General features: G+C 48.8%; 1 non-coding gene across 1 annotated transcript; it reads left to right on the plus strand.

Moving 5' to 3' along the window:
- Positions 1-3,462: 3,462 nt before the first annotated feature.
- On the plus strand, positions 3,463-3,534 carry TRNAG-UCC (transfer RNA glycine (anticodon UCC)). The gene has a single exon. It is a non-coding gene; the product is annotated as a tRNA-Gly (tRNA).
- Positions 3,535-12,997: the final 9,463 nt, after the last annotated feature.

The following is a 12,997-nucleotide window of genomic DNA, read 5'->3' on the forward strand; positions in this document are numbered from 1 at the left end:
TGACGCCCTTTATCTTGCTGTTGGAAGGGAAGGCAGCCTGTGCATGACAAAGCGTTGTTTCTGCACAGCTTCAAAGCACAAGCATGTGAGTTACTTACACCTGCTGGCATACTTTGTGGAGAAGTCATATCTGGCCCATTAAGAACCACATTTCATCAAGAAAGAAGACTCAAGAGAGAAGAAGAAGAAGGAAAAAAAGCATTAGTGATATAGAACTCCAAGCAAATCCCAGCCTAACATAGTAATTCCTGAATGTAATGCCACTCTGACATAATTTATGAAGAACTGACATCGCTTTAAAATGCGCCAAGAAAATGATAAATTACAAGCACCTCCAGACACCAATCATCCTGTACAAAGTAGTTATCAAGACAACTGGGATGGCACTGGGAAGTGCCTCTGGTTTTCTGTCTTTTATAGAGGCATTCTTGGACTGGTGTTCAGTTATGTGCACACAGGTGTAGAAAAATGGCTTAGACTCTATGGAGTGTCCCAGCTGGGCTCTAAATATCATCACAGAAGGATAAGGGATTATCTTAAGTTCGGGGTCACATCCATCATCCTAGGATACCTTATCTTGTCAAGAATTGCACTACAGATCTACATTTAGGCAACTGAATCCAGTCCCTGTGCTGAAGACAGGTAAGTTTGGAGGTCTCATTGTGGAGCTGAGTACAAACTGTGGAGCTTTCACTAAGCAGAAAGAAACACTGGAAATCCTCTTTTTTCTCTTTAGTATTTACACATGGTAACAAGTCATAAATAGGCACTTATCTGTGTATCGTGTTTCTGAGGCTTTTAACATTGACCTTTTATACCTAATCACATGCAAAATTAACTATTTTTGTTGATACGGTCTTTCGCTAACAGCTCCATCCTATACTATTTTTAAAATTCTGGAAATATTCTAATTTATCAAGTAAATTACTTTCTCTCCTTTCACCTCCTTTCCCCTCCTCTCCCTGAAGTATCCGGTCTCTGGATAGATGATTGCAGGACTGCATTGGTTTTTTTTCCCCTCCCTTGCCATGTTAAACACTCCTCTCATGTTTTTACATAATTCTAAGAGTTCTGTTGCCCGGTAGTTTCAGCACTAGAAAACAAAATAAACATAATCATATTATCAGAGTTGCAGATAAGTAACAAAGGCTTCCTGTGTGCTTGTCATGCCATTTTGAGGGAGGCAGTATAGGCCAGAATGATGGTATGCATCCAACAATAATATTAATAATCTCTCTTACAAGCCCTGCATAGATTTTGTGCATGGGGCAGGAGCAGGATGGGTGCTGTGAATCCAGCCCAGTAGAAGGTCCAACAATTGCTATTGCTTTTTTTCTTGTATGTAATAAAGGAGATAAGGAGGGGGAACAAAGACAGGAGCAAGCCAGATCCTACAGAAGGAGGCTTGGGTGCCTGAATTCACGGCCTGTAGAATCAAGAACTAATATGGTGAAAGTGATTCTGCATGCACTTCAGCTGGCCAAAGCTGCAGGTGTCATTGAGCTGTTGATGCCATCATGACCTAAAGGGTTACCTGGCCTGTGGCTGTGTACAGATTGTGACTCTGCTTGTAGGCTTCCATAATACACAAGGACATGGGGGCTTCATCCTCAAAATTTCTCTGCTTTATTATAGATTACCACAAACACTACAAAAATCACCACTAGCAAGTATACCCATGATTAATAAAGCAAATACATATACCTCAAGCTAGTACAAATTATTATCAGCAATCAATAGTATAGCAGCAATCAGTAATAATGCAACAATAACAGCAACAATCAATAACAGCAAAAATAATTGCAGCAATAAATGTATAGACAATATTGTATAATAATATACATTATTACAAACTTATTGCTAATGAAGCAAAATTCTCAATAATATAACAGCATAAATGCTTTCAACAGATCACTTACAGGGTACCAAGAGTATTAAACCAACCCCAGAGGAGGGCCAAACTATCCCAGGGGGTAGGACAAAACAGTCTTAGAAGGGGATTCAGCCATCTCAGAGGTGGGAGGACAAACCACATTGACCCCAGAATTTAATTGTGCCCAGAGCAGGACCAAATAATGTAACAGAGTCTCACTTCAAATGTGACCCACATCAGGGAGTTTAGAGTGAGCCAGATGTCCCTGGAAAAGGTCCAAAATCTTGTAGAACATTAATGCAGAGCTCAATCTGTTGGAAAAGTGTATGCAGAATAGAGGCAGGAGGAAGGGCAGGAGGTCTGAGCAGCAGCGCTGGTGCTGGCAGGGCCAGGCAGCGTCAGGCAGGGCTGGGAGGTCCCTGCAGAGCTGCTGGGGGGAGCAGAGTGGCGTAGCGGGAGCGTGCTGGGCCCATAACCCAGAGATCGATGAATCGAAACCATCCTCTGCTACTTGCTTTTCGCCTCGCTCCAGTCCCAACAGACACTGCTTCTCCCTTGCAGTGTTCACCAGGTTCTCCCTGCCCTCCTGCCCTCTGGACACCCGGGGCTGCCCAGGGCTGTCCCACACCCTCAGCCCCCTCTCTCTGCCACTCACACCTTCTCCTTTGCTTTCTCAGCTGGCACCACTCCCAAAGTGCCCCTCAGCAAGGCAGAGGGGGTTGTGGAGCAGCAGGCAGAGCACAGCACAGAGCTCCCCCAGCAGGCAGGGGATGTCCTGGGGACACTGCTGTTTCTCCCTTCCCACCAGGCAGCTCAATCCCCAGCTTCCCAGACACAAGAGGGGACCTCCAGGGCTCTGCAGCTGGGGAGGAGGACAAGTCTGCTTTCCCGTAGTCTGGGAAACACCAATGCAATTGCCTCCAGAACCTGCGGTTTTCTCTGTCCCAGTCTGTTTGCTGCTGTGCCCACCTGTAGGTCCATCCAGGAGCAGGGCTGAGCAGCTCTTCCCAATGGGCACTGTGTTGGCTCTGTGTGGTTGGGGGTTGGTGGTGGAGGGGAGAGGGGGTGCTGCGGGGTGGCCTCTGAGAGAAGACATAAGATGCTGCACACAGCTGGTTCCATTTCCACAGCTAACCTAACAGGACATTGCTGAGCCATCATCAAAGTTTGTGGCCTCTACAAAAACATAATCCAGAAAGGTAGAAAATGTTACACAGAGAGAGAAGGAATAAAAAAAAAAAAGTGTCAGAAAAAGCAGAGGGAAAATGCATACCCCCGGTGCCCTTTTGGTGAGTTGAGGAGTCTGGAGTGAAGGAGTGAAGTTGAGCCTGTGCAGAGAGGAGGAAAGGTGCTGGTTTATGTTTGTGTTTTTGTTAATTTCCCCCAAGTCGAGTCTGGTTTTCCCACAGCAGTTTTTGCTAAGCCCTGTCCCCGCGTTTACCTTCACCTGGAAGCTTTCCCGTCCTCTATCTGTTACTGGTCTTCCATGTGCGTGGTGAGATTCTTCCCCTCTGCCCTGCTCAGGATGTTAGGAGCAGGAGGAGGACAGTGGTGAAGTGCAGCAGCAGTAGACACAATTGCAACCAGTTGCGTTGGTGGTATAGTGGTGAGCATAGCTGCCTTCCAAGCAGTTGACCCGGGTTTGATTCCTGGCCAACGCAAGGAGGTTTTTCTTTCGCTGGGATCCAGAGTGCTTGGAAGCTGCTCCTTGTCAAAGCCACAGAGCCTTGCTTCTCCTGCTGCCCACGGCAGCTCTGGCTCCACACCTCCATGTCCCCCAATCCAGGCAGCAATGGGGAAAGGAAAGTCTCAGCCCTGCTGCTGCATCCCAGCAGAACAGCCCCGTGTCCTGGAAGCTCCGCTCTGCAACCCGGGCAGGGGGTGATCAGAGCAGCACAGAGGCAGGTGCTGTCCTGTCTCTGTAATGCAGGGTCACAGGTAACAGCCTCTACTCTGGTCCTTTGTTCCCTGCCATCACACAGCTGCTTTTCCTGGGAAGACTCTCCCTCCCTGCTGCTCCTCACTTTCTGTCCGAGAGATCCCAGATGAGGGCTAGTGAGAAATGCTGGTACAGCATCAGGGTCCATATGACTTGGACAACACCCACTGAGACCAGTGTATTCTTCCTGCTGAGATGGCTCCAGGCTGGGCTCAGGAGCTAGGAGACGGGGATTTTTGGACTGACCCAGGGCTGGACCTGCTGCTGCTGGTTGCACCTGGCAAGAAAAGCATGATGTTATGTCAGAGTAAAGATGAGGATTGGGAATGCCAAGGTGGTGACCAAGGCATACGCTGTATTTCATGAAACCAGGTTTGCAATTTGAGGGCACAGTGGGAGGATGCTGTTCTTTACATAATGTCTCAAAGTCACACTGGAGTGAATTTGTCCTCCATCCTTCTTTATCTTTTCCATCTCTCCAGTGCGGTCTGGCCAGGTGTGGGGTTGCATTCCCTTCAGAGGGACTGCTGCTATGTACAAGGCGTGTGTTCAGAGCACAGTGTTATTTCATCTACAGCACATTTTCTGACAAGAGATCCTGGTATGCACAATAACTTGGTTTGAAAGACTCTGTTTAACAATCAAGACTGCATATCTTGGAGACCTTATGTCCCCAGCCCACGTGCAGAGCCACTGACCTAGCTTGTCCAGACTCTGCATTGAAGAGACGTTCTGAAGTTTACTAGAATTGGCTGTAACAATGTTCTTGTTAATTAAAAACTAAGACACCCTCGTTTCTCTTGCAACTTATAGCCAAGGGAAACACAAGGAGCCTCTCACAACTAGACTCTTCACCTCGAGGATGTGAAGCTTCTCAAGTCTATGCTTCCAGGGTTGCTCAAAGAAAAAAAAATTGTATAGAGGGTTTGGCACAGTGTTTGCAGACTCCCACTCTGCCGTCCCTTCCAACTCAGGACATTCTATAATTCTGTGATGAGCAGTGCTACAAGAACAGGCAGTTACAGAGAGCAGGATCATGACGGCCAGCGCTTTCCCCCTTTCCAGTTCATACCCATCCCCTGGAGTTTATTCCCACAACACCAATGAGAGAGGGAATCACAACGGCTCTTCTTCATATGAAGTTTGCAAAAAACAGCAGAGAGGACCTGACACAAGGCCTGTATAGACATTCACATGTGGTCAGTTGGAACACTGGTCTTTGACCACCCTCACAGGAAAACAGAGTTTGTGTGTGTGACATTTCCTTTATTTCCACCTCTGTCCATTGCTTCTTGCCGTCTTACTGGGTATGTTTGATAAGAGCTCGTTCTTATTACTCTGCCTCTCCATCCTCCCACGCCAAGTGTTTGGAGAAAAACATAAGGTGCCCCCTCAGCCTTCCCTTCCCCAGGCTACCCAACCCCAGCTCTCCCAGCCTGTCCTTGTATGGCAAATAAGCAGAGTCCTTAATCACCTCAGTGTCCCTGTGGCAGGGCTGATAGATCCTCTAGCTGTGCAGAAATGGGACTCAGACACATGATGACATCTGTGGAGTCCCTGTAAGGGCACCTGGCATGCAGACATCAGGGTCTCCTCCTGCAGAGGAAGGACACCTTGCAGAAAGATTTCCACTTGCTGCCGGGAGCAGGTAGGACCAAAATAGAGAGCAGAAGCAATAGCATTCAGTCAGGGGAAGACGTGCACCTGCCCCAATACTCATGCACCTGGAGAAGCAATGACTGCTGAGGGGGATTGCTGGAGCAGAACTGAGGAGAGAAATGCATCATCTGGAAGACTAAACAGAGACACTGGATAATCCTTTGTTCTTGGCTACCTCCTTGTGTGTAGGAGGACTGAGGTGCCACTTCCATCCAAAACATCAATGACTAGCAAAGTGCATCAGCAAAAGGAAAGGAGGGATAAACCTGACTTCCAAATGCCGGGAGTTGGGCTGAGATTCAGGCTTAGAAAGGCAACTTCTCCCTGCCTGATTCTGAAGATGCCCTCCACAACTCAGCTGAGCACACATGTCCATTTTTTCCTGTCACCTCAGCAAGCGTTGTCATCTCAGCCCAGTTCATGAATGGGCTTTTGTCCTCTGCCAGGAGGTACTCAGGGCAGGCAGTGAGAAGTCGCTGCTTCCTGAACACACATGCAAGATGCTCTGGGTACACTGGCAGAAGACACGAGATCAGCTCTTGGATGCTTTCAGTGGCTGGAGTCAAGACTGTCCCTGAGAGAGATCAAAAGGCTTGATACGGAGGTTAAAGACCGACATTCCATTTCTGCAATGCTTTTCGATTTTTCTCTTGCCTGCTTGATAATTTTAGTGCAGTGGTTTCAGTCCAGGGACCTCCTTTCACAACTAGTGGTAAGAATGAGAGAGAAGTCAATGCCCTTCCTTGCAGAGAAGATGGCTACATGAGGGAGGAGGAGAACAAACCACCATGAGTCTCCAGCTATGCTGCACAAAGTCTTTAATGAGAAGGAGCAAAAGCAGTGGCACAGAAGAGAGGTACTCAGGACAGTCAGTAATAAGTCGTTGCTTCCTGAGCAAACATGCAAGATGCTCTGGGTACACTGGCAGAAGACACCCTCAAATAGTTGTAAGCTCAGAACAAAGGCCAGGGATCTTTAGTTGCAGAGCAGATGGCTGTGTGAGGGAGGAGGAGAACAAACACCATGAGTCTCTAGCTATGCTGCACAAAGTCTTTAATGAGAAGGAGCAAATGCAGTGGCAAAGACCAAGAAACACATCTGCAGGGTATGTGGGACACAGAGGACAGCCCATTTCCCAAGGACAAGCTCCACACAAAGTGCTTGCCTTTCCCCATTCTGCTCTACCTGCTGGCAATCCCAGCCCAGCAAGAGCAGTCCCTAACTCCAGCACCCTCCCCCCAGCAGCAGCAGGCTAAGCAAAACAGAAGAGAACGAGCCCTTTCTCGAGGTGCTCAGAGCACAGCAGAACCAGAGGAGACACGGCGAGGCCAGAAGTGTAGCCAGGAGTCGTGGGCACAGGTCCCTCCTGCCAGGCGGCATGAGGACACCCAGCCCATCTGCAAGCCCTGGCCACACTCCTGCTGTGCAGTCCCCATCATTCTTCCTGCTCCAGAAGGGATGATGCACTAGGTTCAGCAGTTCAGACGGCAGCGAGGGGGAGGCAGGCACAGCCCTGACCCCCCCAGACCAAGGGAGCCCCCAGAAGAGATGGGAACCCCCCCGGTGCTGAGGGAGTTCCCAACAGCAGCCGACAGAGAGGATCCCACGACTGTGTTCTGAGGGAAAGAGGTGAGGATGGGGCCCGGCAGGGTCACCACCACCGGGGAGGCCTCGATGGCCACCGTCGAGTCACCACAGTGGGCAGCACAGGGCTCACTGCAGCTGCTTGCAAGTGGGGTTGGGCCACAGGAACCACAAGGTGGTGGGATACAGGGTCTGAAGCAAGACATCTCTCGGTAAGGGAGGCAAAGCTGAAACAGAGCAGAGAGGGAACACAGAACCCCAACTTCATTCTCTCTTGTCCTCAGTTCTCTCTGCAGATACACTTTACTGCCCTCCATCTCCATTTGGTGGTCCATCACTATAAACTGATCTTGCTGACATGTACAACAGGTGTGACATCTCAGCTTAGGGCTAGATTTGAACACCTAGGACCAAAGAAGTGCCTAACTGCTTGCTGATTCCACAAGGACCTCTTCATGCATTACCCAGTGCAAAAGCACAAATGAAGGTTGATGCAAGTATCCCAGCGCAAATAGGCTGTGTGGAACAAATGTCTTGTAATCAGCTCTTGAAAACACACAGTGTGCATAGAGCTGCCATGGCCCTCACCGTGCTCTCTGAGTTGCATGGTCCAGAAAGGCTGAACCACTTTTGAAACAGGACCCAGCTCAGTGGATTTAAAGCCTCTGTGGAGAGCCTAATCAAACCCCATCTCCAGAACAACCAGTGCTGCACTGGAGGATGCACTGGATGCACTTGGCCATTTGGATAGGGACCATCCGTCTAAAGCAGAAATTCTACTGAGCAGACATCCCTGCAGCTGAGCCCCATTCATCCCCATGTGCTCAAAAGAAACCAGCTCTTCCGAGCCCTCCCCAGCCAACCACGTCAAAAGGGAAAGATGTGATAGCCCTTGAAAAGTTCTATTGCAGGGCCAAGCTGAGGCAGCCCAAGGATCCACCTGAGTAGCCTCCATGACAGCAGTTCAGCCCACGAGGAGAGATGGAGCACACAGAGGCTTACCTCGTTCCTCGACGAAAGGGAGGCAAGAAAGAAGGATGCAGAACCTGGAGCAGCACAGGCTTTTATGCTGTGTCCTAGATCCCTGTGAGGTTGCAAGCATTCCTTACTCATGAAGCATCTCAACCTATAGTAGCTGTTGCCTGATGAGTCCTCGCTGGTGGTTAATTATTTGTTTCTTTCATCCCAAATGTTTTGCTCCTGTTTCATACTGCTGGACACCAAAGTAATTAATCTGTGTCCCAGCTTCATAAGGCTAATTACGCCCGAGGTCTAAGGCTAGTACTCAGGTAGATGTCATGTGATTTTATGTGATATGGATTGTCACATTGCCTTCTTGGTGGTGAGCACAACCATCAGTCATGGTGAAGTTCATCTTTAAAGGACACCTTAAGTCAATTGTCCAGTGTTTTCAGTGTAGACACATTGTCTAACCGTGAGAGACATTTCGCCCCACAGGTCATTGTAGACACAATGGACACTGTGGGTAAGTTGAAGCAGAACGTCAAGACTTTGCAATCTCATGCAGGAGAAGAGAGGCACCTCTACAGGGATGTGGCAAAGCTGAACAGCAAGGAAAGACTGTTGTTGGCTTGGAGGGAAGTCCCTTGTGGGCTGGAGTGACAGCCACGAGGACCTTGTTCACGCTCATCAGGCTCTACCACATCCAGGTTTTGTGATCAAAGAGATGCCCTTGTCCTTTCCTGAAAGACACCCACACCCAAAGGGACCTGTTTTGCTCTGCAAGGGAACCCCAGAGCCCATAGGCTTGCATGGCCTGCTTATGAGGAGAGGAGCAGGGCAGGGAGCCAAATGCTCATGGCCATTTTTCTTGGGTCAGGAATGGCATGGCCCATTCTGTGCATTTCAGACTACAAAGGGACATTGGATCAGCCTCCCAGAGCACCTGGGAAAAACCCTGAACTCCCGGCAAACATGAGTCACCCTGCTGTGAATTTCAGTGGACATGTTGTCCTGGCCTCAGGTGCACCAGCGATACCAGAAACCACCAGATACCTCTGGAAACCACTGGTGCTTCTATGTGATATTGAACGGTTGCTGTCTTCCAAGGCATGGCCTTTTGCTGGCTGCTCAAGGACTCATGTGACAGTGTTACGTTAACAGCTGGACTTGGTTATCCTGAGACTCTCTTCCAATCAAAATGATTCTTTGATTCAGCATACCTGAGAATTACAACAATTGGAATGGATGTCTGGAGGTCCTCTGCTCCAACCTACTGCTCTGAGCAGACCAAATTCCCTGATAACAGCTTCTGACCTCCTGCCCTTTTGCAGTTACATCCATCTTCTGCTCCCCACCTTGCTCATCTCTACTAGGCTCCACCACCCTAGTGCCGTCAGCCTTACACTATACATCATGTGCTCCAGTCCTCACGTTCTGCCTGGTCCTCTGCCACTACCTCTCTCCAGGAGATCCCAGGGTTATGGGGTGAGGTCTGGAGGTGGATGGCAAGTAAATACCAGGATTAGGAGTAAAGGCTCCTTCCAGGATTTACAGTGAAACTTCTGCTTGTACAGACTTTCCCTCTTCTTCCTGTCAGACATTCTGCCCAGAAGGGGCTTCTAGTCAATGGCATCGAAGTGAAATGCGGACGAGGTGGCATTCACACATCCAGCCCTCATGGTCTTCATGGAGCACATTCAGGTCTCTCGGCTCATTCAGATCAAGCCTCGATATGGGTGGGTTTTAGAAGTGGGATGAAACAACCAGACTGAGAATGAGAAAGAGAAGTGGGCATCCCTGAGATGTCATTGTACTGACCACGAGAAGAAATCTACTCATCTCATCTCCCCAGACCTTACTCAGTAACTGCTAAACAGTGCTCACTGCCATCTCCTGGTGGCCCACAAGGGGCACAGTGCAGCCCTGGATGTGCTGTCCTAGACACAGTGACCTTTCCAATGGTGGCAGAGTTCAGAAGTCAACAGGACAAGGCCCAGAGCTTCCTGAGCTAAGTGGGAAGCTTTGTCTGCTCAGAGGAGGAGATCACCCCAGAGGACCTGCAGCGGTTCCTTCTAACCATCATTATTCGAAAGAGCATGGAGTCTAAAGAGCCCTTCAGCAGCAACCGAATGGCAATGCCTTGGAAGGTGGCAGCAGCACAAGACTGCATAGAAGCAGCAGTTGATTCAGCAACGATGCTAAAAGGTGTGGAAACGCCTTTGATGAAAGCAGAACTTTCAGAGGAATGAGGCTATGACTCTGGTATCTCTGAGATGCCTGAGGCTGGGGCACTTTGTCCACTGGAGTCCACAGCATGATGACTCACATTTGCCTGGAGCTCAGGGTTTTTCCCAACTCTTCCACATCATGATGAGTCCCAGGTGCTGTGTGAGACTGATCCAATGTCCCTTTGTAGTCTGAAATGTATGGAATGGGTCACCCCATCCGTGACCAAGAAAAAAGGCCATGAGCTTTTGGCTCCTTGCCCTTCGTCTCTCCTCAAAATCAGGCCATGCAGGCCTCTGGCCTCTGGGATGAAACTACTGAGCAAAACAGGTCAATTTGGGTGTGGGTCTCTTTCAGAGATGGACATGGGCATGTCTTTGATCATCCTCTTATGCTCTGACTTGCTTGTTTCCCACAGGTTCCCCACTTCCCAAGCTGAACCCAGACCCCTGGCTGGAAGGGACACGAGGGCCTGGCCAAGTCATGAAGGGACATAGCTATGAAGATCCCATGGAGAGGTTACTTGAAAGAGACATGCCTGACCCCTTTGTTCCCTGGGCTCATGGGAAGAAAACAACAGGCTGTGGCAGAGCCTGATAAGCACATTTGAGGACCTTGTGGTCCTCAGTCCTGGTTGCAAGCAACTTCCCTCCAACCCACAATGACCCTTCTCTGCCACTGAACTTTGCCACATCTCTGGAGAAGTGGCTCTATGCAGTCTTGAACCTTCCCACTCTCTTGTGTGTGTCTCTGGTGACCCACTGGAGAAAGTATCACACTCACAAAGCCCTGATCCTGATAGAGAACTTCAACCACCCAGACATCTGGTGCCAAAGCAGCACAGCAAACTGCAAGCAGTCCGGGAAACTACTCGAGTCTATTGAGGACAAGTTATTATTACGGGTGATGGAGAGTTCATCCAGAGGAGAGGCAGTGCTTGATCTGTTGTATACTAATGTGGAAGACCTTATCTAAGGTGTCAAGACTGTGGGTAGGCCTGGCTGCAGCAATCCTGCCCTGGAGGGATTCTCCATCTTGAGAGATACAGGACAATTAAAAAGTAGAGTCAGGACCCTAAACCTCAGGAAGGAAAACTTTCAGTTGTTTGGTGACTTGGACATTGGATCTCTTGGGAAACTACACTCAGAGATACACAAGTGAACAAGAGCTGGGAGATATTGAAAGACGTTTTTCTTAGACTGCTAGAACGCTCAATCTTGGTGTGCAAGAAGTTGTACAGAGGAAGGAGGATGCCAGCTTGCCAAATACCTCTTAGCCAAACTAAGAGGCAAAACCTAAATGCATACGCAGCAGAGGCAGGGATACACATCCTGGTGAGATTATAGGGAAATAGCCCAGGAGTGCAAGGGAGGGATCAGGAAGCCAAGGAGCCAAAATGGCAAAGGACGTGAAAAATGACAAGATGGATTTCTTCAGGTATATAGGACAACAGGGGAAGAGGAAAGAAACTGTACTCCCCTGATGAGTGAAATGGGACACCTGGCTACAACTGACATGGAGATGGTGGAGGCACTCAACAACTTCTTTCCTCCATCTTAACCACACGTGCTTTAGCCATGATACATAGTTCACAGAATCCAAAAGCATGGGCTGCAAGAATGAAGTACCAGTAATTATAAAAATTAAAATTAAAAATTACATACATAAAAAAAACCAAAACAACAAAGCAAAAACAAAGAAACAAATGAAACACATAAAAAACCACCACACCAAACCCACATTTCAACATCAGTGGATAACAGAAGAGCGTTTAAGGTCATCTACCTGTCTGGAGTGTTTAGTATTGTCTCACACAACATCCTTGGTTCCATAACAGAGAGTCATGCATTTGGCAGGTGGACCACTCATTGTATAAGGCATTGTCTGGATGGTCACACTCAAAGAGTTGCCATCTATGTCTTGAAGTCCAAGTAGAGACCCATGATGAGTCATGTCTCTCAGGGGTTTGTGTTGGGACAAGTATTGTTCAACATGTTTGTTGGGGACATGGACAGTGGGATCTACAGTGAGTTTTGGATGACACCAAGCTGAGTGACGTGCTTCGTAAACTGGAGAGAAGGGATGTGATCCAGAGGGACCTTGACAGAATGGAGAGAAGGGTTGTGCAAATGACATGAAGTTCAAGAAGGCGAAGTGTAAGGTCCTGCACCTGGGTTAGTGGAATGCCAACCATGGGTACAGGCTGGGCCATGATGGGATTGAAAGCAGCCCTACGGAATAGAAAATTTCAGATGAAAGAGGCAAGGGCATAATCACCACAAAGGCTTTGGAAAGCAGTAACTACTGGGTCATCAGATGCTTCATGAGTAAGGAATGTTTGTGGCCCCACAGAGCTCTGGAACACAGCATAAAAGCCTGTGCTGCTCCAGGCTCTGCATTCTCCTCTCTTGCCGCCCTTTCCTTGAGGAACGAGGTAAGCCTCTGTGTGCTCCATCTCTCCCCGTGGGTTGAACTGCTGTCATGGAGGCTACTCAAGTGGATCCTTGGGCTTCCTCAGCTTGGCCCTGCAATAGAACTGTTCAAGGGCTGTTAACTCTTCCTGTTATGACGGGGCTGGCTGGGGAGAGCTGGGAAGAGAGAGGTTCTTTGAAGCACACGGGGGTGAATGGGGCTCAGCTGCAGGGATGTCTGCTCAGTAGAATTTCTGTTTTAGATGGATGGTCTCTAAGCAAATGGCCAAGTACATCCAGTGCCTCCTTCAGTACAGCACTGGTTGTTCTGGAGATGGGGTA

This window comes from Caloenas nicobarica, chromosome 10, assembly GCF_036013445.1.
Source record: "Caloenas nicobarica isolate bCalNic1 chromosome 10, bCalNic1.hap1, whole genome shotgun sequence".
Taxonomy (NCBI): domain Eukaryota; kingdom Metazoa; phylum Chordata; class Aves; order Columbiformes; family Columbidae; genus Caloenas; species Caloenas nicobarica.